The sequence below is a fragment of the Crinia signifera genome, chromosome 5, assembly GCF_055691185.1.
Source record: "Crinia signifera chromosome 5, ASM5569118v1, whole genome shotgun sequence".
Taxonomy (NCBI): domain Eukaryota; kingdom Metazoa; phylum Chordata; class Amphibia; order Anura; family Myobatrachidae; genus Crinia; species Crinia signifera.
The window spans coordinates 322666698-322692847 of NC_139221.1; the positions used below are offsets into that span (position 1 = coordinate 322666698).

Below are 26150 nucleotides of genomic sequence, written 5' to 3' on the forward strand. Positions count from 1 at the left end.
CCTCCACCATAAGTACCGATTCTGCCATCTCCATAAATCACGTTATTCCCATGTGCGCCTGGACTACAGTATTTGTGCTTTCTCCGTCATGTATCAGACAACTGCAATAGATACATTTCCCTAAGGGCACAGAATACACGATTGGCTCTACAGCGGGCAAAACATTCCCCAGATTTATGTGGTCACCCAGATAACAATGAATCATGTCAGCTCTTTCATTTTCTAAACGGTAGTGGAAAAATAAGCCGTAAAGGGGAGTTCTCAATTCTGTGCGGCGGGCTGAACACCCGCAAAAGAGACGACACCAGCATCTCCGCTGTTTATTTCTTGCACCCCAAAGAGACGCACAGGAAGGAGGCGTTGCTTACCCTCCAATGCCATTGGTTTGCATGTTTTTAACCCTTTGAGTGACAACATCTCTGTAAGAGATGTTCAAAAAATCCGCAAAAATTTCCAGCTTTGCTCACATTTGTTAAATAAATTTCAAATCAAAAATGTTGTTTTAAAAAAATATTGTATTTCTTATAGAAGGTGACACGGCGGTCATTATGATGAATAAAAATGTTTGCTGCTTGGCAATTTTCAAACCTATTTTGACAAATTCCCTTGGCACACAGAGGGTTAAGCCATACACTAAAATAACAGATATAAGTAATTATCCCGTCCGGATGATGATACCGGGACAGCTGCGTCGTTATTTTTGCATTATTAGAAGTCTCTGTGCACATCAGGGGTGAAATGTAATAGGGCGAGAGAATCAGAAAGTGAGAGATTTGGGAAGAAATCTCCAGTTCATTTACACTGCAGAACCAAATCATAGGGGGGTGATTTTCGGAGACTGCACATGTGCATCCTCTGTGCGAGCGGGCATGGTGAACTGGGTGGGGGGCGTGGGGCGGCGGGCCATCGTTGTGCCCATGGGAACGCCCAGCGTTTCATGGGCCTTCCCATGGAAATTTGACCATGAAGCGGGGGCGGGCAGCTGACCTCAGCGGATGTCAGCTGCCCACCCCCACTTCCCGCACAAGACGCTCGCAGTTGTAAGACACCAGAGAGGTGTCTGAGATCTGTGAGCACTTGCAAAATCATTCGATGGTCGGCCCGGACAGCTCATTTTCCCCACGGCGCCACACACACACACACATACCACACACCCCCCAGCCTGCACACTGCCTCCCACTCGGCGGCTCCCCAGCCAGCCAGGCATTCACACCACACAGGGCAGCCCGCAGAGCGCCGAGCCCAGGACACAGAGGAGGAGCGCCGATCAGCATCATCAATGTGTGCTCATGATGAGGAGACACCGAGCGGGACCGAGGGGGTGCAGGAGGGTGATGCCACGCCACTGCCACCACCACCAGGTGAACAATGGGGGATGACTGAAAATCAGTTCCGGGCCCTAAAATTCCTAGCGGCAGCCCTGTCTGCAGCTCCTCAGGATAGCACTGTGAATGTCTGCAGCTCCTCAGGATAGCACTGTGAGTGTCTGCAGCTCCTCAGGATAGCACTGTGAGTGTCTGCAGCTCCTCAGGATAGCACTGTGAGTGTCTGCAGCTCTTCAGGATAGCACTGTGAATGTCTGCAGCTCCTCAGGATAGCACTGTGAATGTCTGCAGCTCCTCAGGATAGCACTGTGAATGTCTGCAGCTCCTCAGGATAGCACTGTGAATGTCTGCAGCACCTCAGGATAGCACTGTGAATGTCTGCAGCTCCTCAGGATAGCACTGTGAGTGTCTGCAGCTCCTCAGGATAGCACTGTGAATGTCTGCAGCTCCTCAGGATAGCACTGTGAGTGTCTGCAGCTCCTCAGGATAGCACTGTGAATGTCTGCAGCTCCTCAGGATAGCACTGTGAATGTCTGCAGCTCCTCAGGATAGCACTGTGAGTGTCTGCAGCTCTTCAGGATAGCACTGTGAATGTCTGCAGCTCCTCAGGATAGCACTGTGAATGTCTGCAGCACCTCAGGATAGCACTGTGAATGTCTGCAGCTCCTCAGGATAGCACTGTGAATGTCTGCAGCTCCTCAGGATAGCACTGTGAGTGTCTGCAGCTCCTCAGGATAGCACTGTGAATGTCTGCAGCTCCTCAGGATAGCACTGTGAATGTCTGCAGCACCTCAGGATAGCACTGTGAATGTCTGCAGCTCCTCAGGATAGCACTGTGAATATCTGCAGCTCCTCAGGATAGCACTGTGAATGTCTGCAGCTCCTCAGGATAGCACTGTGAATGTCTGCAGCTCCTCAGGATAGCACTGTGAGTGTCTGCAGCTCCTCAGGATAGCACTGTGAATGTCTGCAGCTCCTCAGGATAGCACTGTGAGTGTCTGCAGCTCTTCAGGATAGCACTGTGAATGTCTGCAGCTCCTCAGGATAGCACTGTGAATGTCTGCAGCACCTCAGGATAGCACTGTGAATGTCTGCAGCTCCTCAGGATAGCACTGTGAGTGTCTGCAGCTCCTCAGTATAGCACTGTGAATGTCTGCAGCACCTCAGGATAGCACTGTGAGTGTCTGCAGCACCTCAGGATAGCACTGTGAGTGTCTGCAGCTCCTCAGGATAGCACTGTGAGTGTCTGCAGCACCTCAGGATAGCACTGTGAATGTCTGCAGCTCCTCAGGATAGCACTGTGGGTATCTGCAGCTCCTCAGGATAGCACTGTGAATGTCTGCAGCTCCTCAGGATAGCACTGTGAGTGTCTGCAGCTCCTCAGGATAGCACTGTGAATGTCTGCAGCTCCTCAGGATAGCACTGTGAATGTCTGCAGCTCCTCAGGATAGCACTGTGAGTGTCTGCAGCTCCTCATGATAGCACTGTGAGTGTCTGCAGCTCCTCAGGATAGCACTGTGAGTGTCTGCAGCTCCTCAGGATAGCACTGTGAATGTCTGCAGCTCCTCAGGATAGCACTGTGAATGTCTGCAGCTCCTCAGGATAGCACTGTGAATGTCTGCAGCTCCTCAGGATAGCACTGTGAGTGTCTGCAGCTCCTCAGGATAGCACTGTGAATGTCTGCAGCTCCTCAGGATAGCACTGTGAGTGTCTGCAGCTCCTCAGGATAGCACTGTGAGTGTCTGCAGCTCCTCAGGATAGCACTGTGAATGTCTGCAGCTCCTCAGGATAGCACTGTGAATGTCTGCAGCTCCTCAGGATAGCACTGTGAATGTCTGCAGCTACTCAGGATAGCACTGTGAGTGTCTGCAGCTCCTCAGGATAGCACTGTGAATGTCTGCAGCTCCTCAGGATAGCACTGTGAATGTCTGCAGCTACTCAGGATAGCACTGTGAGTGTCTGCAGCTCCTCAGGATAGCACTGTGAATGTCTGCAGCTCCTCAGGATAGCACTGTGAATGTCTGCAGCTCCTCAGGATAGCACTGTGAGTGTCTGCAGCTCCTCAGGATAGCACTGTGAGTGTCTGCAGCTCCTCAGGATAGCACTGTGAATGTCTGCAGCTCCTCAGGATAGCACTGTGAATGTCTGCAGCTCCTCAGGATAGCACTGTGAGTGTCTGCAGCTCCTCATGATAGCACTGTGAGTGTCTGCAGCTCCTCAGGATAGCACTGTGAGTGTCTGCAGCTCCTCAGGATAGCACTGTGAATGTCTGCAGCTCCTCAGGATAGCACTGTGAATGTCTGCAGCTCCTCAGGATAGCACTGTGAATGTCTGCAGCTCCTCAGGATAGCACTGTGAGTGTCTGCAGCTCCTCAGGATAGCACTGTGAGTGTCTGCAGCTCCTCAGGATAGCACTGTGAATGTCTGCAGCTACAGGACGGAACACCTCACTTCTCTGTACTGTTTCTTGTTCACCTTTCCAGCTGAATGTTTCTTTCTTCCTCCCAACAATAGTTCTGACGTCTGATTCAGGGAGAAAATGAGGTCACTGGGTCGGCGTTTTCCCCGGTGATTGGGGCTGGCGCCTGGGAAAAGGCTGAAATCATTTTGGAAACTATTAGAAGTGGCCAGCAGGTGTCATTGGCCGGCAAGGTTCTAACAATCCGAGTCTGTCATCTCTGCGTGCTACAGCTGGAACCAGGCCCAGCTTATTTCTACTGTATGTGCCGCCTACAGACGCCTGAGGGTGTATTATTTTATATATATATATATATATATATTTTTATATATATATATATATATATATATATATATATATATATATATATATATATATATAGGGGTACAGGGTCGGCGGCACTCGCAGTGAATAAAAGACCACACCAGGCGGATATAACCAGGGTTAAATCCGCCTGGTGTGGTCTTTTATTCACTGCGAGTGCCGCCGACCCTGTACCCCTATATATCGTCAGCTGTCTATGGACGGGCAACGCCTAATTCATTATTGAAGTGACTACCACCGTGCTTGGAGTGCCACCATCCCTCGAAATCTATATATATATATATATTTATATATACACACACGCACACACACACACATATACTGTATTTATACACACTTCCTAGTGTAGTGGGCAGTATCGGGAGATAAAACATAATAGAATTTATGCAAATTCATCCATTCTAGCTCTGCCCCTTCTGCACAGTCGCAGTGGCGGATTCAGGGGGGGGCACCCGGGCACGTGCCCCCCCTGTCATTTCATTTTGTAGCTGAGGACCAGGGCTTTCCAACGAGCCCAGCCCCGTGTCTCTAGCCCCCCGGGAACCGGAGATATTGCCTGGCAAAGCTGTAACGTTTTTTTCCCCATAGGATAATATGGGACCCGTCAATTCCGAACCCCACCCGGTTCCGACGGCTGCCAGTTCCCGCCCTGGCATCACAGAAGCTTGTGGTTGATTCAATTCCAAATCGCTGGGCCTTCAATATGATACCAGGCTGGTCCATATCGGTCAATTGGTTCCAGAGATATTGCGTGCAAACCAATTTTTTTATTTTTGAAATGTAATTTCATGGCTGTTCATGTTCTTTGAGGGCAGATTACTCTGGATCCAAATGTTCCAGTTTCACTGGACCAAAATCATTCAAAGCCCACTCAAAAGTTCTTCAATATGATACTCATGTAAATGGGTCAGTTGCTTCCGAAGATATAGCCGGTTAAATGAGATAACTGGTTAAAGAGGGGGAGGGGTGGTTTTCTCTCCCCCTCACACCAGAAAATGCAGGGACTAGGCTGGTGTAAAAGGGGCCAGACTGGTAATGCATTTTCTGGTGTGAAAGGGGTATTATTTCAAATAGCCGGGACCTGCAGTGCTCTGAATACAGCCAGGCTCTGCCACGGTCAGTGGCTATCACTTCTGCCTGGCGGCGGCTGTCCCCCATTTACCGCGAGCATATATTCCCCTTGGCAATGAACATGTAATCCCACATGGCAAAGAGCATGGAGCATAATTTTTAATAGGCATTATGGTGTTTGGCATAACACATAATGGACATAATGGCGTGTAACTTAACGTGTAATGGACATTATGGTGTAAATGTTTAATGCGTGCCTTTGGTGGACAATGTCCCTGTTTATGAAGCGTATTGTGAATTTTGGCTTAATCTTTGTGGCATTATGTGAATTCTGGCTCAATCCGTGTGGCATTATGTGAATTTTGGCTCAATATATGTGGCATTATGAGAATTTTGGCTCAATCCGTGTGGCATTATGTGAATTTTGGCTCAATTCGTGTGTCAGTATGTGAATTTTGGCTCAATCCATGTTGCATTATGTGAATTTTGGCTCAATCCATTTGGCATTATGTGAATTTTGGCTCAATCCGTGTGGCAGTATGTGAATTTTGGCTCAATTCATGTGGCATTATGTGAATTTTGGCTCAATCCATGTGGCATTATGTGAATTGTGGCTCAATCCATGTGGCATTATGTGAATTTTGACACAATCCATGTGGCATTATGTGAATTTTGGCTCAATCCGTGTGGCATTATGTGAATTTAGTTTCATTCCATTTGGCATCATGTGTAAGGGGGAAGTATAAAGGGGTCTAGTATTTTGTTGCATGATGTGTAGAAGTTGTATATGGTGTTGTAGACTACACTCAAGGACACACCTCTGTTGAGTGGCCACACCCCTTTTCCGAAGCGCGCCTTCGGCGCACGTACAACTACATCCTTTGCTTTTGTCGCCATGGTGGGCCTGCATACTTTAAATGCCAGGGCCTATTTTTAATCCCATTCCCACCCTCTCTCTGTCGCTCTCTTAGCATGTACACTGGCACCACTAACACTGCCCCTCCCCCACCTAAACCCTCTTTTATCATGGTGCCCCCCCCTGATTTTATCCTGGATCCGCCCCTGCACAGTCCTGTGAGATTTTGCTGAGATGGGGCAGAGCTAATGATGTGGGAGCCTAGCCCCGCCCCTTAAGGGATATGCCACATCCCCTCTTTGGGCTATTCCTGAAGAGGAGAGTTCAAAAGTTGTCAATAGGCCCCTGTAATGGTGAGGTGTAACCAGTACAACCTTTACATTGACCCTGCACAGTCATTCTAACAGAGAAGCAATATAGTTTGTAGGGGGGGGTGCCAAAAACCCTACCACTGGCCTTGGATCTGTCTAATGGGGGGAGGGGAAGGAATTAGGTAACAGAAGGAAATGAGTTCCCCTACTTTTCCAAAGGCATTTTAAGCCATAGGCAAAACTAGAAAGTTGGTAATGGGTGATCCCCGTTCCGAATATCTGATTTTTCCAAATAAATATATTCCGCACGCTAGAGACATGGGCACAAAAAAAAGGGGCATGATCTAACTGCATGGGGCGTGAACTTGCTGCAAGGGTGTGGACTTGCAGGAAAAGATTACCTTATACTCCATACGGCGGCGGGTGTTCACATAGAGTGGAATGCAGTGGTCGAATTGGAAGTTTTGAAGTGGGGGTGTGGAAAAGTGAAGGATGCAATTATGCACGTGCCCTCCAGAAAAGGGGGCGTGGCCACTCAAAAGAAGCATGTACACACCATATACCCCTTATACATATCATACACCGCAATAGTAGGAGCCCTCTACTATCTAGTATTAGTGCCCCTTACACATTATGCCACCCGCATTGAGCCAAAAGTCACACTCTGCCACACGGAATGAGCCGAAATTCACTTTATGCCACACGGATTGAGGCAAAATTCACATTATGCCTTTTAGGAATGAAAGAAAATTCACATTATGACATCCATATTGAGCCAAAAGTCACCTTATTCTACACAGAATGAGCCGAAATTCACATTATGCCACACACTATGAGCCAAAATTCACATTATTCTCTTAAAGGGACAGTTAAAAAACTGCATGAACAAAAAAAAAATCATAAAAACTATGGGGCAAAAATGTCATTGTGCCGGAGATCAGTGGCAATGTAGGATGCCAGTCAAACTCAGATGTTTTTTAAAGGGGCAATCCCTTACAAGGCATGGTTTTGCCTTGTCAGCGATTTTCCTTTAAAATAAAGCCTGCCTTTGGCTGGCATCCGACATTGCTGCTGAGATCTGACGCCATTACCTTTGGCCCCATATATTGCACATCCACCGCTGCTTAGTTGTTTAAAAAAAGCTTATGTTCCATTATATATATGAGCCTCTAGTATGTGTAATTTCTCAGGCCAGGGGACAGGAAAATACAAAAACAAACAAAAAAACCACCCTCAGAAAAGGGAGGCGCGTGACAGCTGTGTTACCTAGCAGCTGCTAAATAACAGGAAAGTCAGTCATGGGTATGTACAGTTATACAACAAACAAAGCAGCGCTTCAAAGTGCAAGCTGTATATAATCTATATATACTATTGTACAGACAATCCAATCTTATATTATTTTTATTATTATTACAGGGGACAGGAAAGTATTCTCTAGTCACTTTCCCGGTGTGTCTGCTGCTCTGGTCTCACTCTGGCTGCAGTAGCCGCCGCGCCCCAAGCTAAAACTGCTGCCCAGCCTGCGGAAGCGACGTCCGGGATCCGCACAGGCCCACGGGAGGAGCTGCGTGCCGACACACATGCACGGCAGCCCTTCCGCTGCCATCCTATTTACTGGCAATGCCACCCCGGGCATTTTATTTACTCTCAAAGCAATTCCCATGATATACTGTATACTGTGACTTTCTCTCCGATGTCCTCTCCTCTCCCCCAATCTCCCATTACACAATCCGCCTTACCCAAGGCTTACCGTATGTGACAGCGCCTGCACCAGCCACTGCGGCTTCCAGCCTTCGCCGCACCTGTCACAGAAATCACCATGTAGCAAATTAAATTCCCTCCGTCTGTCTTAAATGATGACACGGTATCGGAACGCTCACATATATTTCTCAGCGTGTCACCCTGTGAGGGCTGCCAGCAAAAATAGCCTGTTACGCCTGGTAGCCCCCAATACTATGACACGGAAACTAGTATAGTAAGGAGCACACTGGAAGACATAGGGATTGTTTAAATCAGAAATAAATAGATTTTTTACATACTGTAAGGTGGCGAAAGAGTCCATGTGATACAATAGGGGTAAATTTACTATGTTCGGGATGTATCATCATTGCAAATTGCATCGCAATGGTATGACAATGACATATGTATTAACATACACTGATTAGTATCGCAAAGGGCAGCTCTTGCAAAATGAAGTAGAAGCAGCTGGCAGGGGGCAAGAGCATCCCCGCGGGTCCCTCTCACCTCCTACGGCCGGGAGTCTCCTGCTGCGGACGACTGCCGGGTCTCCCAGGCTCCTCCTCCTCCTCCCCACCCCCAGAAGGGGAAGTCCTGTTGCTAGGGAGGAGGAGGTCACTGGGATCGGGCAGCACAGCATGAGGCTGTCTGGACAGCAGGAGAGGGGCAGTGCGGAAGCCGCGGGGCGGTGCAGGTCAGCGGTATGCGAAAAGAAGCCCAGAAATATCTGCCATTACCCTCAGGGGATAAAATGCAGAATGCAGCGGTTGGCAATTGATACATTTGTGGTAAAAACCTTGTTTTTGTTTGATAAGTCCTGGCCTTAAGCTTAAAAAAAAAAGGTAACATACTGTAGCAACCAATCAGATTCTACCATTTTCTAGAATGCTATAGATAAATTAAAGACACAGGGCCAGATGCACTAAGCTGCGAAAAGTGATAAAATGGAGAGTGATAAACAGCCAGCCAATCAGCTCCTGTCTGTCATGTTATAGGCTGGGTTTGAAAAATTACAGGTAGGAGCTGATTAGCTGGTTGTTTATCACTCTCCATTTTATCACTTTTCGCAGCTTGATACATCTGGCGCATAATCGGAGTTGTTGCTATGGACAACATCACTTCTTTTCACTTTTAGGGGGAAATTTACTATAATGGGATTTTCTATCAGTAGAGGTCTGTAACAGTTAAGGCACAACTTGGAATTTGGGGGCATCCTGTTGGGGATGCGGTCATTTGGTCTACAGCATTATGGTCAACAGTCATTAGGTCGACATGGGAAAAGGTCGACATGGGTATAGGTCGACACGGTTCTAGTTCGAAAGGTCATTAGTTCGACAGGTCGTTAGTTCGACAGGTCAAAAGGTTGACATGCAGTTTATCACTGTTTTCTCAGCCGACATGTGCCGACAGGCAGTATTTCCTGCCCTACCATCCACTAGGGCGTGGTGGGAGAATAAAATAGTGTGCCCGACGCATCGCGCGTGCAGCGAGCGATGCGAGAGGATGCGGTGCACTTTAAAATGTGTCCATGTCCCCTGTGTTGACATTCAGGTAAAAAAAACAGTGAAAAACCCCATGTCGACCTTTTGACTGTCGACCTAGACAATGTCGAACTAATGACCTGTCGAATTAACGACCTGTCGAACTAATGACCTTTCGCCCTAGAACCATGTCGACCTTTTCCCATGTTGACCTAGACCCATGTTGACCTTTTCCCATGTCGACCTAATGGTGTCGACCTAATGACTGTCGAACATCATGCTGTAGACCAAATGATCCCAACCCGAATTTAATGAAGAAACACAGTGACACCGCCTGAACAACATCCAACCCCCACCACGGCCATTACGCTCCGCAGACCTGGGGGGAGGGGGGATTAGGGGCAGTAACAGAAGAAAGGAATGGATTACAATGGGCACTCTAGCTAATGCCACCTCCGTGGAATTAATATTAAATACAAATTGCATTACAATCATATTAACTCCGTACAGAGGATGACGTAAAATGTTCTCTAATTCTCCCCAGAGTGACACTATGGCAGAATAAGTACCCGGGATACAGCACCATGCACAGCTCAAATATCTCTCTAATATTCCTGCAGGAATAGTGTGACACCCCATTAGGGCGCAGCGTGCTTACAGCATAGAGATAGTGTAGGGAATGGGATAGCGTGTAGACGCTGCGCAATAGTGTTAGTAAATAACGCCAAAGCTGCATTACCCCAATTTGTACACCCTAAAGTCATATATACACACAATAGAGACAATGGGCCTAATTCAGATCTGACTGCAAGCCAAACTTGTTCTCAAAATTGACAAAACCATGCTGCGCTGCAGTTGGGGCAGATGTAATACTGTACGTGCAGGGAGAGTTCGATTTGGGTGAAATCTTTTATTTCTGTGTAGGGCAAATACTGGCTGCTTTATTTGTATTTAGATTTCAGTTTGACACACCCCACCCAAATCTAACTCACTCCGCACATGTTATATCTACCCCATCTGCAGTGCAGCATGGTGTTGTCCCTTTTAAAAACAAATTTGCCCTTTCGATAGGGTCTGAATTAGGCCCTATGGGCCAAATTCAGCTTCAGATGTAGTTTTGTCCATTTTTAGGGAAGGGTGTGTGACGTCAGCTTTAGGCCAGATATGCCTTTTTCCGGGATACGGTCGTATTGTCGACCCGACTTAGGTCGACAGTCATTAGGTCGACAGGGTTCTAGGTCGACATGGATGAAGGTCAACAGGTGTCTAGGTCGACATGGGACAAGGTTGACATGGTTTTAGGTCGACAAATGCGTTAAGTCGACAGGGGTTAGGTCGTCATGTCGCGAGGTCGACATGGGTTTTTTCACCGTTTTTTTGAGCCGACATGTGCCGAAAGGCAGTATTTCATGCCCTACCATCCACTAGGGTGTGGTGGGAGAATAAAAAAGTGTGCCGAGCGCAGCGAGGCACCACGCCCAAAGCATTGCGAGCGATGCGAGGGGCTGCGGTTGACTTCCAACTGTGTCCATGTTGACTGTGTCGACATTCGAGTCAAAAAACAGTGAAAAACCCCATGTCGACCTGTCAACCTAACCCATGTTGACCTAACACATTTGTCGACCTAAACCCATGTCGACCTTGTCCCATGTTGATCTAGACACCTGTCGACCTTAGCCCATGTCGACCTAGAACTCTGTTGACCTAGTTGCCTGTTGACCCAACGGTGTCGACCTAATGACTGTCGACCTAAGTCAGGTCGACTATACGATTCACACCCCTTTTTCCAACACACCCCCGAGTAATTCCAGGGCTGCGTGGCACCTGCAATGACTACGGTGTACAAATCATTACATGGTGAGCGTGTTACAATGGTTGTTAAACGTATTCGCACTGCTGCAAACGGATGTCGACGCAAGCAATAGGTAAACATGGGAAGGGTAGTACCATCCAATTAGCTCCTGTTTCCCATTATGGGCCCCTACCGGCAGCAGCATATTCTTGCTCTGCATTAGCTGCCACTGGTGATGCTTAGCAGAAGCCACTATCACCGTTATCTGATTGGCTGGTTGTTTATCACTCTCTACTTTATCACTTTTGAAGTTTCGTGCATCTGGCCCTTGAAGACTTATTACATCTTGCCCTGGGTCCTGTAGATACATACTCCAGGGCTCCGTGTGCCCCCAAACTTCAAACAGAAACCCAGAATGCACCCGCCCCAACCCCGCCAGCTGTGGGTGCCATATACAAGGGTGTACATGGCATCCCAGCCAGCTACAGCACAGCAGCGAGGACTGAGCATGACACACGCAATGAAGACATCATCTACAAGGATTTTTTAGTTTCAGACTCCGTGTTCATTTCTTTCTGTGCCGTTGGGTATTTTCCAATCTTGTATCTGACTGTCTGCCTTCAGTCACTGTCACATCCCATCCTGCGTCCCCGTCTCTCTGCCGCGTCTTCATCTTCTGAACGCTGGATCACATCTCGTTTCACTACCTACTGTAGCTTTCTACAAGTCATTTTAAGTGTCATGTTCACGCTTATTCAGTAAAGTGTTGCTAATATATTATACCCTGCTTTTTATGGTTCTTTTATTGTAACTGTAGCACTGCTATTATCTTTAACTTTCTTTTGACACATCCTAAGACCTTACTGGTAACATGGACGCTACTTATTGAGTGTGAGTGTTTACACAGGTACCCCCCCCAGTCATGCCGCAAGTCTAAAGTGTTCCATCTGGTAGAAATTAGGTGAGGAGACATTAGGACATGCCGCTTACATATATATTATTTACTAACTTATATAAATATTTGAATCTTTTCTATTACAGCCGTACAGGGCCGGTGCAAGGCATCTAGGCGCCCTAGGCAAACCTACAGGATACCGCCCCCCCCCCCCCCCCCAAAAAAAAAAAACACTTTACCCTAGACTCAAATCCTGATAACACAGTCAGAATGAACAAATGACTGCCACCATATATGATGCAGACTATCTGCATCATGCAGACAAACACCGCACCCGGCCACCCCCATGAGCAAATGCAGGTTCTTTTAAAATTTTAGATCCACTGACTCACTGTTTAACACACAGAGCCGGGACTATGTAAAAACCGGACCGGACTAAACTCCGGACCGCCGGACAGGACATCAAAATCTGCAGTCCGGAGCTTGTAGGGTCCGGTCCGGGGGGTGTCCTCTCCGGGGGGTGTCTTGTCCGGGGGGCTCCCTATTATAGCTATCACCAGGGACATGGGGTAGGGGAGATTACAGCCTCCCCGTGTGGTCCGGACCGTCCGGTTTTTGCTACATGCCCGGACCATACAGGGAGGGTTTATTCTACCCCCTCCTCCTCTACTTGGTGACAGGTGTGACAGGCAGCCCTCCGGACAGGACACCCCCGAACAGGACACCCCCCGGACCGGAGGCTACAAGCTCCAAAATGCAGCGTTTGTTGTCTGGTCCGTTGGTTTTGTCCTGTCCGGTTTTCATCCATACCCCACAGAGCCCGCCCGTGTACCAGCTAGCTGCTGCGCTGACAGACAGACAGTTCTGAATCCCCAGTTATCAGGCCTGCCTGCTACAGCGGGAAACTTTGTTGCCCCTGTCAGTCAGTCAACTGCCTGTCAGCCGCCTCCCCACCCTGGACGGTCTGGACCGGACACCGACACACACAAGCGGGCGGCTGAGCAATGTACTGACTCCGGCAGGTGGAGGAGCGCCCGCCCACCCAGCTGCTTAGTGAAACACATTCGCTAAGTAGCTGGGCGGGCGGGCTGCGGCGGCTCCGCCACTCGCCAAAGTCAGTACATTGCTCTGCCGCCCGCATCATCATGTGTGTCGATGTCCGGTCCAGACCGTCCAGGGTGGGAAGGTGGGCAGGGGATTAACGCTGACAGGCAGCTGACTGACTGACAGGGGCTACGAAGTTTCCCGCTGTAGCAGGCAGGCCTGATAACTGGGGATTCAGTTATCAGTTATTAACTGGGGGTCTGTCTGTCAGTGCAGCAGCTGGCTAGTACGCGGGCGGGCTCTGGCGGGGGGACGGGCCGGGGACGGTGGGGGTCCAAATAAGTAGAGTTACTCACAAAATGCTTTGTCTCTCTGCAGGCCTGGCAGCCTCTCCGTGCTCTCCTCTGCGGTAGCGTCAGCAGCATAGCTTCCTGCTGGCTGCTGCTGCTGCTTCTTCTCCCCGGCTACAGCTCACTACCGCCCCCCAGTGGCCGGCGCCCTAGGCAAATGCCTAAACTTGCCTAGTGGTGGCGCCGGCCCTGCAGCCGTATACTGCACAGTATGATGTACATTACCCGAGACGTTACTGCAGCTCTATTTCCTTCCCAGCTGGTGTCTCAGCTCCGTCCTCTTCTCCTAATTTAATATCCTAAATGTAAATAGTTTGACCTCCCTGTGCCGACAGAACGATGCATCAAATATTTTAACATTGAAGCGGACAGAGGCCCTTATTCTGATCGGTGCGGCCGGAGCCGATTATGCGGCCAGGACCGTGCGTGCGAAACCCCGCCTTCCATACGGATCGCCAACTCCGTCCGTATGCGGTAAGAAGCTGGCCGAACGGACCGCACGTGTATTTCTCATGAATACGCCTCCTCCATCTAAGGGAACCTCCCCCATCATTCGATGGTCGCAGACCATCGAATGCAGGACCGAGTGCTCCACCAGCTCCCGCAACCTCAGACCACACGGACATTTCTCCGTGCAAAAGCAGGGATCAGGGCGGGAAGCTGACATCCGGCGATGTCATATGTCCGCCCCCTACACGTGCGTCACGGCCGCATTACCATACGTACGCCCAGCGTTTTCATGGGAACTCCCATGAAACGCGGGGCGTATGCATATGGTAATGCGCCCAAATAGCCCTTCACGCCCCTCTCCACCCCCTGTTCGGAGTGTTCACATATCATGCGGGATTTGGCCGTACGCCCCGCTCGCACATGCGCAGAGACGCCTCTGCACATGCGCAGACACAAAACATCGGCGGGCCGAACGCACGCGGATATTTCCGCACCGACCAGAATAAGGGCCAGAGAGCCGATTAAGGTTTGGAGAGTCCTCTATCAGTGTTATAACGCATAAAATACAATCTAGGGATGGCCATCGACCATCGATGATCAGAAATCATCGATGGTTTATGGCGATGTTGAATAATTTTGCCATCGATGGGGGAGAATCTGGATGGATCGATGTGAAGCTTAAACAAATAGTTTCATTTTTGGTTTTTCACCAAGGTGCCGGAACACGGAACATAGCCCCGCCCCCGACACCTGCGAAGCCCTGTCCCCGTATTTTGATTGGCCCATAGATCAATCAATCAAAGAAAATGGATGACCATCGATATGTAAAAACATCGATGGTCTTCCATTGAATAGCGCCACACTATCGATGGCCAGTTGCACTTTTGCCATTGATGGCAACAATAAATGGCAAAGGCAAAGATGGCCATCCCGAATACAAGCAAAGTCATGCTAAGGCGATGTGGGTCAACTGGCGCTGCCCGCGTCCCCAGTGTACATGTGATCATAAAGGTGCCCATACACTAGTAAGATTTACCTTCAGATCTGGCTGGTTGGAACAAAAACATGGTTATGGATGAGTGACAGTTTGGCAGTTTTCCAGCATTTCCAAACAAATGCTCAACTGTCATTTACCAGGTTTTTGTTCCAACCAGACAGATCTGAAGATAAATCTGCGTGTGTATGGCCACCTTTACATGAAGCCTATGAAATCACTCCAAACTAATGACATCATTGAGGCACAAGGCACCTTGCCTTTTACACCCAAGTGAGCCTGCAATATTATGCAATGGGGCAGATGGGACCATAACTCCAGGCCTAAAAATAAAAAATAGGTCCTTCGTCTTGACAGCATGATGCTGACAAGCCTCCCAATTCACCACACGGGTGACCAGTGTCGGCTCCAGGGGAGGGGGCTGCAGCCAGTGAGTCCGTTTGGGGTGGCAGTTGGTGCTTATAAACTGTATTTCAATTTTGAACTGTACTGCACCCCTCTCCCCCCCCCCCCCCTTTCTGGAGCCTCCACTTATATACTGAGCATATATCATAAGCATCAAAACTGTATTTCTATTTTCCGTTGGAGCAGATATTGTGTAGGGAATGTACACGCCCACATGACACTGGCCACACCCATACAGGACCTGTGCACTGAACAATAGGCTCGTTATAATGTTCAGCACCAGTCCTTGTGGCTCATTTACCACTGAATATTTGCAGATTAATCATTGTTAGCTGGGAGAGGGTTCTTCCAAGAACCCCCCCCCCCTTCCGCAATGAACATCAGTCATACAGGGTTAGTTGGACCATGCATGCAGATTAGTCCACTAAGTTTCTTTCCATGCCCCTGCCCCTGCAGCTGTGCCTTCAAACAACTGCCCAATGGATCTGCAACGTGAAATGCAAACTCGGGGGCTCACATCATGACCAGATTGCATTGCTGTGATAACCGGCCTCTTCAATCCATCCCTGCACATGAGAATCCTGGATACATTACCCATGTGGGTGTTTATAGTCCATACAATCCATGCGTGCCTGAGTGATGTCACTAGTTCCTAACCAATGACAAAATAAAACCAATTGTACTGTACATGCTGTATGGTACAATGGGGCAGATGGGACCATAACTCCACTGACTGATGCTGTTGCAGATGATACAATCTCACCTTGTGCCCCCCGGACCTTAGACTGGACTGCTGCCAAAGTATAACAATATCCACAATATATGTGATCACCAAACTCTACAATTACAGATTCTCAGAGATCCAATGCTGAACAAACCATCAGAATAAACCCTACATTGGGCGTTAGTTGGCCCAGATTGTGGATATTTCTTATTCATTTGTGGGCTCAAATGAAGAGAAAGTGCCAGAGGGGTCAGGTGGGGAAGAAAGTGGGTTAGAGGCTGCAGAAGTGCATACCCTTTCATCTCGGATGTTATCTATCTTGTCCTTAAAGTAGGAGGTAAGTTCTTGTGCACTGATGGTAGCCGGTGGGGGAGGAGGGGGAGGGTACAGAAGAGACTTAAATGTGTTAAAAAGTCACTTAGGGTTGGTGGCATGAGAAGAGATGAGAGATTGGAAGTATGTTTGTTTGGCAGTGTCCAAAGCATTGCAGTAGGAGTGGTAGACTTATATACAGGGCTATTTTTCAGCAGGCTCCAGTAGGAACTGAGGCCCTTATTCTAGTTTACTCTTTCTGACAAAATCTTTCTTAGATGGACAAAACCATGTGCACTACAGGTGGGGTAGATGTTACTTGTGCAGAGATCATTAGATTTGGGTGGGGTTTTACTTCAAAGTGAGATCATTATTGCAGAAACAAAATGACTCACCCAAATCGAATTCTCTCTGCACATTTTAAATCTGCCCCCCTGCAGTGCACATGGTTTTGTCCATCCAAGAAAGATTTTGTCAGAAAGAGTGAACTAGAATAAGGGCCTCAGTTCCTGCTGGAGCCTGCTGAAAAATAGCCCCGCTTATATGTGAGTAAATCAGTCAGATTACACCATTGGTGTTCTACATTACATGACTGAGTTCGTAGTTGCCTTGTTATTTTGGTGTGCCACGGCTGGCATCTAAGCCTGTGTGAGGTGTAATGGGAAGCTGGAGCCACCTCATCAAGGGCTGTTTCAACAGTCTGGTACAGGTGGAAAACAGCAGAGTCAGGAGAGGTAAATGTAGAAATGTAGGAATTAAAGAGCTGTTGTTGCAGAGAGGTGGAAAGTTGTGGACAATAAATAGCATTAGTATTTCTACGGGTTAAGTCGTCCATACATCAGAAAGACCTGCTTACAATCATTATTGTGTCCAACTTTCCCTTCAACTCCCCGGCAGCCCTTGGTTGTTTTTGGACACAGCACGTACTCACAATCCATCATACAATCTGTCGTACAATCCAGCTGCTGCATACAGCCGGTAGTCTCACAATCGATTGTATGTACCCCTACACTGCCTGAAAACTGCCACTCAAATGATGCCGGTAATATAGTAATGATGTGTAATAAGTATTGTATTTACCTTGCGTGATGTTGTTCAACTGTTTTTTAACTGTTCTTTAAAAGTAATTCCCACAAATTCTCACTTCATATATTTCTAACTAGACAACTGCCCTCTAACTAAATGCAGAGATATACCAGGTCTGATTAGGAGAGGCTGCAGCGGAGGTCACATGACTAGCTAATCAAAGGACATAAATTAGTCTGTGTTAACTAAACACTAGCCCAGATATACTCCAATAAATGACACCTCACTGAACAACAATAGGTAATACAAAGACTAAAAACAAATCCTTATCAATACAACACTGGTTATGCAATGGGCATAATACAGATTAGCAGTTATAGTGATTTCTGGATATAAATGTAATTCACATACATAGAATATTACGGCAAAGGGCTCATAGGAGTTTATGCAGAGCAGACTGCTGGGACTTGTAGTGCTGACAAATGTACAAAATATACAACCATTCAGAATTTCAATTGACTGTATGTATTATAAAGAATCAGGCTTATCTCTTTGCTAATGCTGGGAATTGTAGTTCCAGGAAATGTTTTACACATCCCCATAAGCTACGTTTCACCTTAGAAGGTTGAAAAAAAAAAACATTATCTTTGTACAGTATTTCCTTTCATTGAATTATCAGGGAAACAATGCTTATTATCACTAAAATGTATTGCAGCAATGGCGGCTGCAGTGATAGAAATCGATAGAGTCGTCCCATTTGGATTATAGAGATGAAGCCCCTGTCATCTTTGCCCGGTGCCCACCAGAACGTCCTCTCTGGCGAGCACCGTTAAACTCCATTAAACTGGGACGCGCGTGCACATGCGCGTCCCAGTCTCTCAGCGGCTGGACAGCGGCACCCTGCCTGTCCCCACTTCAGGGAGACCAGCAGGGTTAGGTTAGGGGTCAGGGAGGCGGCAGACATCAGCGAGGAGCTCCATCACCACGGGGTGCGCAAGCGTCTCGGGCGCGCACGCACCCTGTCGGGAGCTGGCGGCTGGCTGGGGCTGGCGATAGTTTCGCCGGCCCATACAAAGACAAAGCCGACTCCATCTGTAACACACACATTGCCCTTATGTGGCTGAACCCCAGTGAAGCTGTGACCTCTATGTGTTTTGCCTAGCGCGCAATTCACAGCTGAGCGAAAATGTTCAAAATCCTTTGTTAGAGGCTAACCATCGAATTAATCTATCCTCTTGGCACCAGTCATCAAGCTAGGAGTAGCAAAAGATACAATACAGACTTATCCAACCTGGAGCTGATGTCATACATAAAATGCTTTGGAACACCTGAGTTTTCCTAGGCACACCTAGTGTTTTATCTGGACACACCTGCATTTTCCTTAGCACTCCCACTAAACAGCTGGTTTCCTCCCCCAGATGCCTCCTTCCTGTCAATCACCTTATGAATGGCTAGTGAAGGCAAAAACTAGAAAGATTTCTTCGCTAACAGGCATCGCACAAGCGTTCCATCCGCGATCCATCTGCATCTCCTGCTCTAAGTGGATCTGGTATTCAGTATCAGTTAGAGGCGGTACAGGGTGGAACTATAATATTACAGTTATCCGCTACATTAATGCAGCATATATGTATTTAACTCAGTATTTTGGGAATTATAAAGGTTCCGTGGTCCCAGATATACAGATGGGTCTTGTCCCATCTTGGCAGGGGATGGCGCTGGCGTCGCCAGCCGCCATCCCCCGCCAGCGCCATGGCGATGGTGAGAAGGGGAAGCGCGCGCACGAGAGGCGCGCGCGTCCTCTTCCGACGGCGCTTCCATCCGTTCCCCCGGGTCCCCGCCGGCTTGCCGGCGGTAACCCGGGGTCCCCGCCGCCTGCCCGCACCCCCCCTAACCCCCCCCTAACCCTGTCCGTCTCCCTGAGGCGGAGACGGACAGGGTTTCCGTCGCGCTAGCGACGGAGACTGAGACGCGCGACGGAGACTGAGACGCGCGTGCGCGTGAGACGCACGCGCGTCTCAGTCTCCTCGCTGGCGAGGCTGCTGGCGGGTCGCCAGCGCGGACGTTCTGGCGACCCGCCAGCAAGGATGGGACCTGCCCCATCTGTAATTACCCCACCCCGATTCATGTCCATGAATCCTGCTGATTGGTACTCACACCAGGAAGCAGGATTAGTCATGTGTGACCAGCTTAAGACATGACCGTAGGAGTATGTGAGGCATCATAATCAGAGCATCATAAAAAGCATGTAGAGTGTATGATTCCTATCTCAACTAACTGAATGGTTCCCATTATCTATTTAGAGTTCAGCCCTCACAGAAGCTGATTCAGATTTGGGAACAAAGCAAACGAGAAGAAACTGTGCACCTTGGTTACAGTAACTCATGCTGCATGGCAGGTGGGGCAGATGTAACACGTGCAGAGAGAGTTCGAATTGGCAAGGGTGTGTCTAAACTCACATCTATTTGCTGATAAACTAAGCAAAGACACTCATCTGCAGGTTGCATTATATCAGGTGTGGCCATACCTGTCCTCAAGATCTATCAACAGTTCATGTATATCAGGCAACGAAAACTAGTAAACTAAAAGCAATCGGGCACAATAAGGTTAAGTGAGACTCTTTGTTAATCAGTAACCATAAATAATTAGATATATTTGCAGCTCTTAGTTGTAATCTGGAAAAATTACTCAGTATAGCAATATAGTACAGTGTAGATAAAACCTCAGATAGTTCAAAATAATATAAAGTAGGTTTAATATCAAAATTAATAATAATAATAATAGTAGTAATAATCGACAAAAAGGATTCCCTCCAAAAATATAATTCAAAAGACACTGAGCACATATACATACTATCAGTTAAATTAAAATATAATACATAACATTAATATAAATTGGCACTCTAAGGTAAATAGGGTATGAACTTTGATAAGAGTGCAGTACTCTATAGTAGGAATGAATGCAGTTTGTTTGAAACAGTTAGTAATGACTGCACCTGTGCACCAGTTAGGTGGTCTGGGGAATGTGACAGTTAGTAATGACTACAGCTGTGCACCAGTTAGGTGACCTGGGTCATGTGACAGTTAGTAATGACTACAGCTGTGCACCAGCTAGGTGGTCTGGGGAATGTGACAGTTAGTAATGACTACACCTGTGCACCATCTAGGTGGTCTGGGGAATGTGACAGTTAGTAATGACTACAGCTGTGCACCAGCTAGGTGGTCTGGGGAATGTGACAGTTAGTAATGACTACACCTGTGCACCAGCAAGGACGATTTTGGAAATTTGGAAATGTGGGCTGTTGGTAGATCTCGAGGACTAGATTGGCCAGCACCACAAATCAGCTCCTGATTCAGCATGACTATTGGGTACATGTTTTACTGTTCACAATAAATTTAATGAATCTGATCTCCCATGCTTAGTACTAGGATAATCTACAAATAATCATGTGGTGTTGCAAGATGAATTGACACAATTATAAAACAGGGAAATGTGGCAAAAGATGATGTGCTGTAAATGCTGAGATTGTGTCAACTTCAATCATAATTCTCCCATCTAACAGTGTGCCAAGCCAAGAGCACATTACGTCAGCTTGCATAGCCAGTGAGGGTGCAGTATATGCAGGCAAAAATATACATGTTACATAACAATATATACTAGGTAGGCCAAGTTTGCATTAAATACAATATGAAAGCACAAGAATCATTTACTTTTAACTTCTAAATATTATTTAAAGCTGTCTTACTTTATCTGATACTTTATATACAGTATAGGTGCTTTTCTGTGCTACAATGTACCTGTGCTGCTATTTACCTCTGTAATCATCCAGGGAAAGATGTAGTTACCCTCAATACCCTCAGTACTCGCTTGATCTGATGCTTGCAAGGGACTAAAGGAGTATAGTATGGAAACTTGTGCAAAAATCCACACACTGACATATATGCTCTGGAGTAAAGCATTATGTAGAAAATCTCCATCAGGCGCTGTGTAATGGATTATAATACACTGGGAGCTGTCCGTTCAGCACCACGCTCCTCACACTGGGAGCTGTCCGTTCAGCACCACACTCCTCATACTGGGAGCTGTCCGTTCACACTAGGAGCTGTCCGTCAGCACCACACTCTTCATACACTGGGAGCTGTCCGTCAGCACCACACTCCTCATACACTGGGAGCTGTCCGTTCTGCACCACCCTTATACACTGGGAGCTGTGCGTTCTGCACCACCCTCATACACTGGGAGCTGTCAGTTCAGCACCACACGCCTCATACACTGGGAGCTGTCCGCTCAGCACCACACTCCAAAAACACTGGGAGCTGTTACGTTCAGCACCACACTCCTCATACACTGGGAGCTGTCCATTCAGCACCACACTTCTCACGCTGAGAGCTGACCGTCCAGCGCCACACTGCTCATCACACACTGGGATCTGTCTGTCAGCACCCCACTCCTCATACACTGGGAGCTGTCAGTTCAGCACCACACTCCAAAAACACTGGGAGTTGTTCCGTCCAACACCACACTCCTCATACACTGGGAGCTGTCCATTCAGCACTACACTTCTCACGCTGGGAGTTGTCCCTTCAGCACCACACACCTCAGTCCTGGAAGCTGTCCGCTCAGCACTAAACTCCTCACAACACTGGAAGCTGTCCGCTCAGCACCACATTCCTCACACTGGAAGCTCAGCACCATACTTCTCACACTGGGAGCTGTTCCTTTCAGCACTACACTCCTCACACTGGAAGCTGTCTACTCAGCACCACGCTCCTCACACTGGAAGCTGTCCACTCAGCACCACGCTCCTCACACTGAAAGCTGTCCACTCAGCACCACGCTCCTCACACTGGAAGCTGTCCACTCAGCACCACGCTCCTCACACTGGAAGCTGTCCACTCTCAGCACCACGCTCCTCACACTGGAAGCTGCCCACTCAGCACTACGCTCCTCACACTGGAAGCTGTCCACTCAGCACCACGCTCCTCACACTGGAAGCTGCCCACTCAGCACTACGCTCCTCACACTGGAAGCTGTCCACTCAGCACCACGCTCCTCACACTGGAAGCTGCCCACTCAGCACTACGCTCCTCACACTGGAAGCTGCCCACTCAGCACTACGCTCCTCACACTGGAAGCTGTCCACTCAGCACCACGCTCCTCACACTGGAAGCTGCCCACTCAGCACTAAGCTCCTCACACTGGAAGCTGTCCACTCAGCACCACGCTCCTCACACTGGAAGCTGTCCACTCAGCACCACGCTCCTCACACTGGAAGCTGTCCACTCTCAGCACCACAGTCTTCAAACTGGGAGCTGTTACTTTCAGCACCACACTCCTCACGCTGGGAGCTGTTACTTTCAGCAGCACACTCCTCACGCTGGGTGCTGTACGTTCAGCACCACACTCCTCACGCTGGGAGCTGTACGTTCAGCCTTTCCAACCAAACCGCGCGCCTCTTACACAAGATTACAGGACATCGCTCCCTCCCCGGCTGAGCTACATAATAGTGATAATGGCACAGTTAACACTTTCTGGGAATTACTGGAGCATTGTAATATCACACAGGGAGGAAGGTGTCTGCATTGTCTTAGAGTAACACTCAGAGTGGCGCCTCCGCCACTGTCACACTCCGGTCCCAGGAGGGGAGAGGGGAGACAGCAACAAGATACACTCCATGGAGAAACTTCAGTAAGGAAAACAACTATACACAAAGTGACTCTCACTGGGCTGTTTGCCCTACTGAGGGCTGCCATAGGGGTGCATTGTGTATTATAATACCAATCAGTTACACACACGCGCACACACACACACGGATTGTGCATTTAGCAAAATCACTTATGATAGCTTTATACAATACTTCCCATATGTTTTCCAGAGGGTTCAAAATTGGAAGAAGGGAGAAGGGAAAGAGAGAGAGAGAGAGAGAGAGAGAGAGAGAGAGAGAGAGAGAGAGAGAGAGAGAGAGAGAGAGAGAGAGAGAGAGAGAGAGAAGAGGCACAATCTGTAGTGAAAGAGTTAAAAGAAGAGAGGCGGGGATAAAAGATGGGGACTCTGTGCTCCATATAACACCCCTCCACTCCATGTACACAAATGGGTGCATTTTATTGTATTGAACATAATATAGATAGATAGATAGATAGATAGATAGATAGATAGATAGATAGATAGATGCTGTAGAATGATACTGTGGATAGATAGATAGATAGATAGATAGATAGATAGATAGATAGATAGATAGATAGATAGATAGATAGAGTAAAATGAAACTGTAGATAGATAGATAGATAGATAGATAGATAGATAGATAGATAGATAGATAGATGCAGTAGAATGATACTGTGGATAGATAGATAGATAGATAGATAGATAGATAGATAGATAGATAGATAGATAGATGTTGTAGAATGATACTGTCGATAGAGAGATAGATAGATAGATAGATAGATAGATAGATAGATAGATAGATAGAGTAAAATGAAACTGTAGATAGATAGATAGATAGATAGATAGATAGATAGATAGATAGATAGATAGATAGATAGATAGATAGATTGATAGATAGATGTTGTAGAATGATACTGTCGATAGATAGATAGATAGATAGATAGATAGATAGATAGATAGATAGATAGATAGATAGATAGAGTAAAATGAAACTGTAGATAGATAGATAGATAGATAGATAGATAGATAGATAGATAGATAGATAGATAGATAGATAGATAGATGCAGTAGAATTAAACTGTACATAGATAGATACTGTAGATAGATAGATAGATAGATAGATAGATAGATAGATAGATAGATAGATAGATAGATAGATGCTGTAGAATGATACTGTGGATAGATAGATAGATAGATAAATAGATAGATGTTGTAGAATGATACTGTCGATAGAGAGATAGATAGATAGATAGATAGATAGATAGATAGATAGATGCAGTAGAATTAAACTGTACATAGATAGATACTGTAGATAGATAGATAGATAGATAGATAGATAGATAGATAGATAGATAGATAGATAGATAGATAGATAGATAATAGAGATTTGGAGGATCATTAGGAGCTGACCGCCCAGCACCATGCTCACTGTAGTATATAGTTATCATTGTCATTATAAATATACACGTTAGTTAATGTGAGAAGCAAATATATTATACACCACCTTATCCATAAGACCCTGATTCTGCGAATATTACTTTGTACAGTGCCAGAAATATGCACAAAATGTAAAATAGGATGGAGATTAGCCACAATACCAGAACTACTGTGTACAGTATATAATGTGACATTGTGTAACGGTATATGCAACAGATTAGGCTGCAGGTATAACAAAGTACGGATTTTACTGCAAACTTTGCAACTCAAAGATATACAGTAAGTGAGGAAGGCACCGTCACTAAATCAGTGTGAGTGCCCAACTGTACAAACAATATCTATACATCTACAAATATATCTATCTATCTACAAATACCTATCTATCTATCCATCATGAAGACAAGTGAGCTGTAAAGTAGATGGAGTAATTGGTGTTGGGTGGGGATATTTGGCCTCTCTGGCCTCTGGGCTGAGATCCCTACTCATTCCCCTCGGTTTGCTGATTTCAGCTGCAGCCTCCAGCCCCTCATGTATTTCACAGAGAGAAAAATCGATGGTCACTTAGAAAATTACAAATCTGCTGGTTAATGATTCGTTTAATGGATCGACACAAACAAATCTGCTGGTTTCAGTATGAATCCCCTGAGCGCCGATCCATCTACAGACCAGAAAGCTCAGAATTTCCTGGACTCACTGGAAATTGACAAATGAAGAAGTCTGTAAAATAAATGAACCTAGAAAACATCAAGAATTTGCAACTTCTCAAAACTTTACCTGGGCCAAGGAGAGAGAGAGAGAGAGAGAGAGAGAGAGAGAGAGAGAGAGAGAGAGCCGTTCCATAATTGTAACACAGTAACACCACAGTAAGGTTTCTATGACAATATTAGAATTTCGAGTATAAGTATCGTGTAGTCCCCCTCCCTCCCCCCCCCCCCCCCAACACAGAAGAAATAATTCAGTATTTTGTTTTCACACAAACCAAGCAATGATATACTATACATGCTTATCAAGCACATTATGCAATTTTGTCTAAGGTGACCCTAAGGCACAATTTTTATGCACCTTAGCGATCAGATGACAAGATACACAACACACAACCATGTTAGGAAGACAATACTGGCATTTCATGCAGCAACCTGTGGCTCTCTAGTGATAGGGGAATCACCAATACTCTTGCTTATAGGGCATGCTTAGACATGTAGTGTCCCAAGTTCTACAGTGTGACCACTTACATGTCCATAACTAAAATTAGAAGACGGTAGTCACTACTGTGCCAAATATTGAGAACTATGAAAGTCCTGCGACTGAACGAAGGCTGACCACCATACGTGGATGATTAGGAAAGTTCTGCTGTTAGAAGAGACCACCAAGCAAGTTGTACTAATAGAAGATGTGAGACCACCAAACCCGGGGACTAGAGGAAGGGTTACCACCAAGCATGGAGTCAGGCAAGTTCTACAATTAGAGGATGGGAGACCACCAAGCTTGTACTGTAAG

At 47.0% G+C, this 26150-nt stretch overlaps 1 protein-coding gene across 1 annotated transcript in view; it reads right to left on the reverse strand.

Annotated features, from left to right (window-relative positions):
* KCNK9 (potassium two pore domain channel subfamily K member 9) overlaps window positions 1-26150 on the reverse strand; it is a 102342-nt gene that overhangs the window by 73859 nt on the left and 2333 nt on the right. The window lies entirely within an intron of this gene.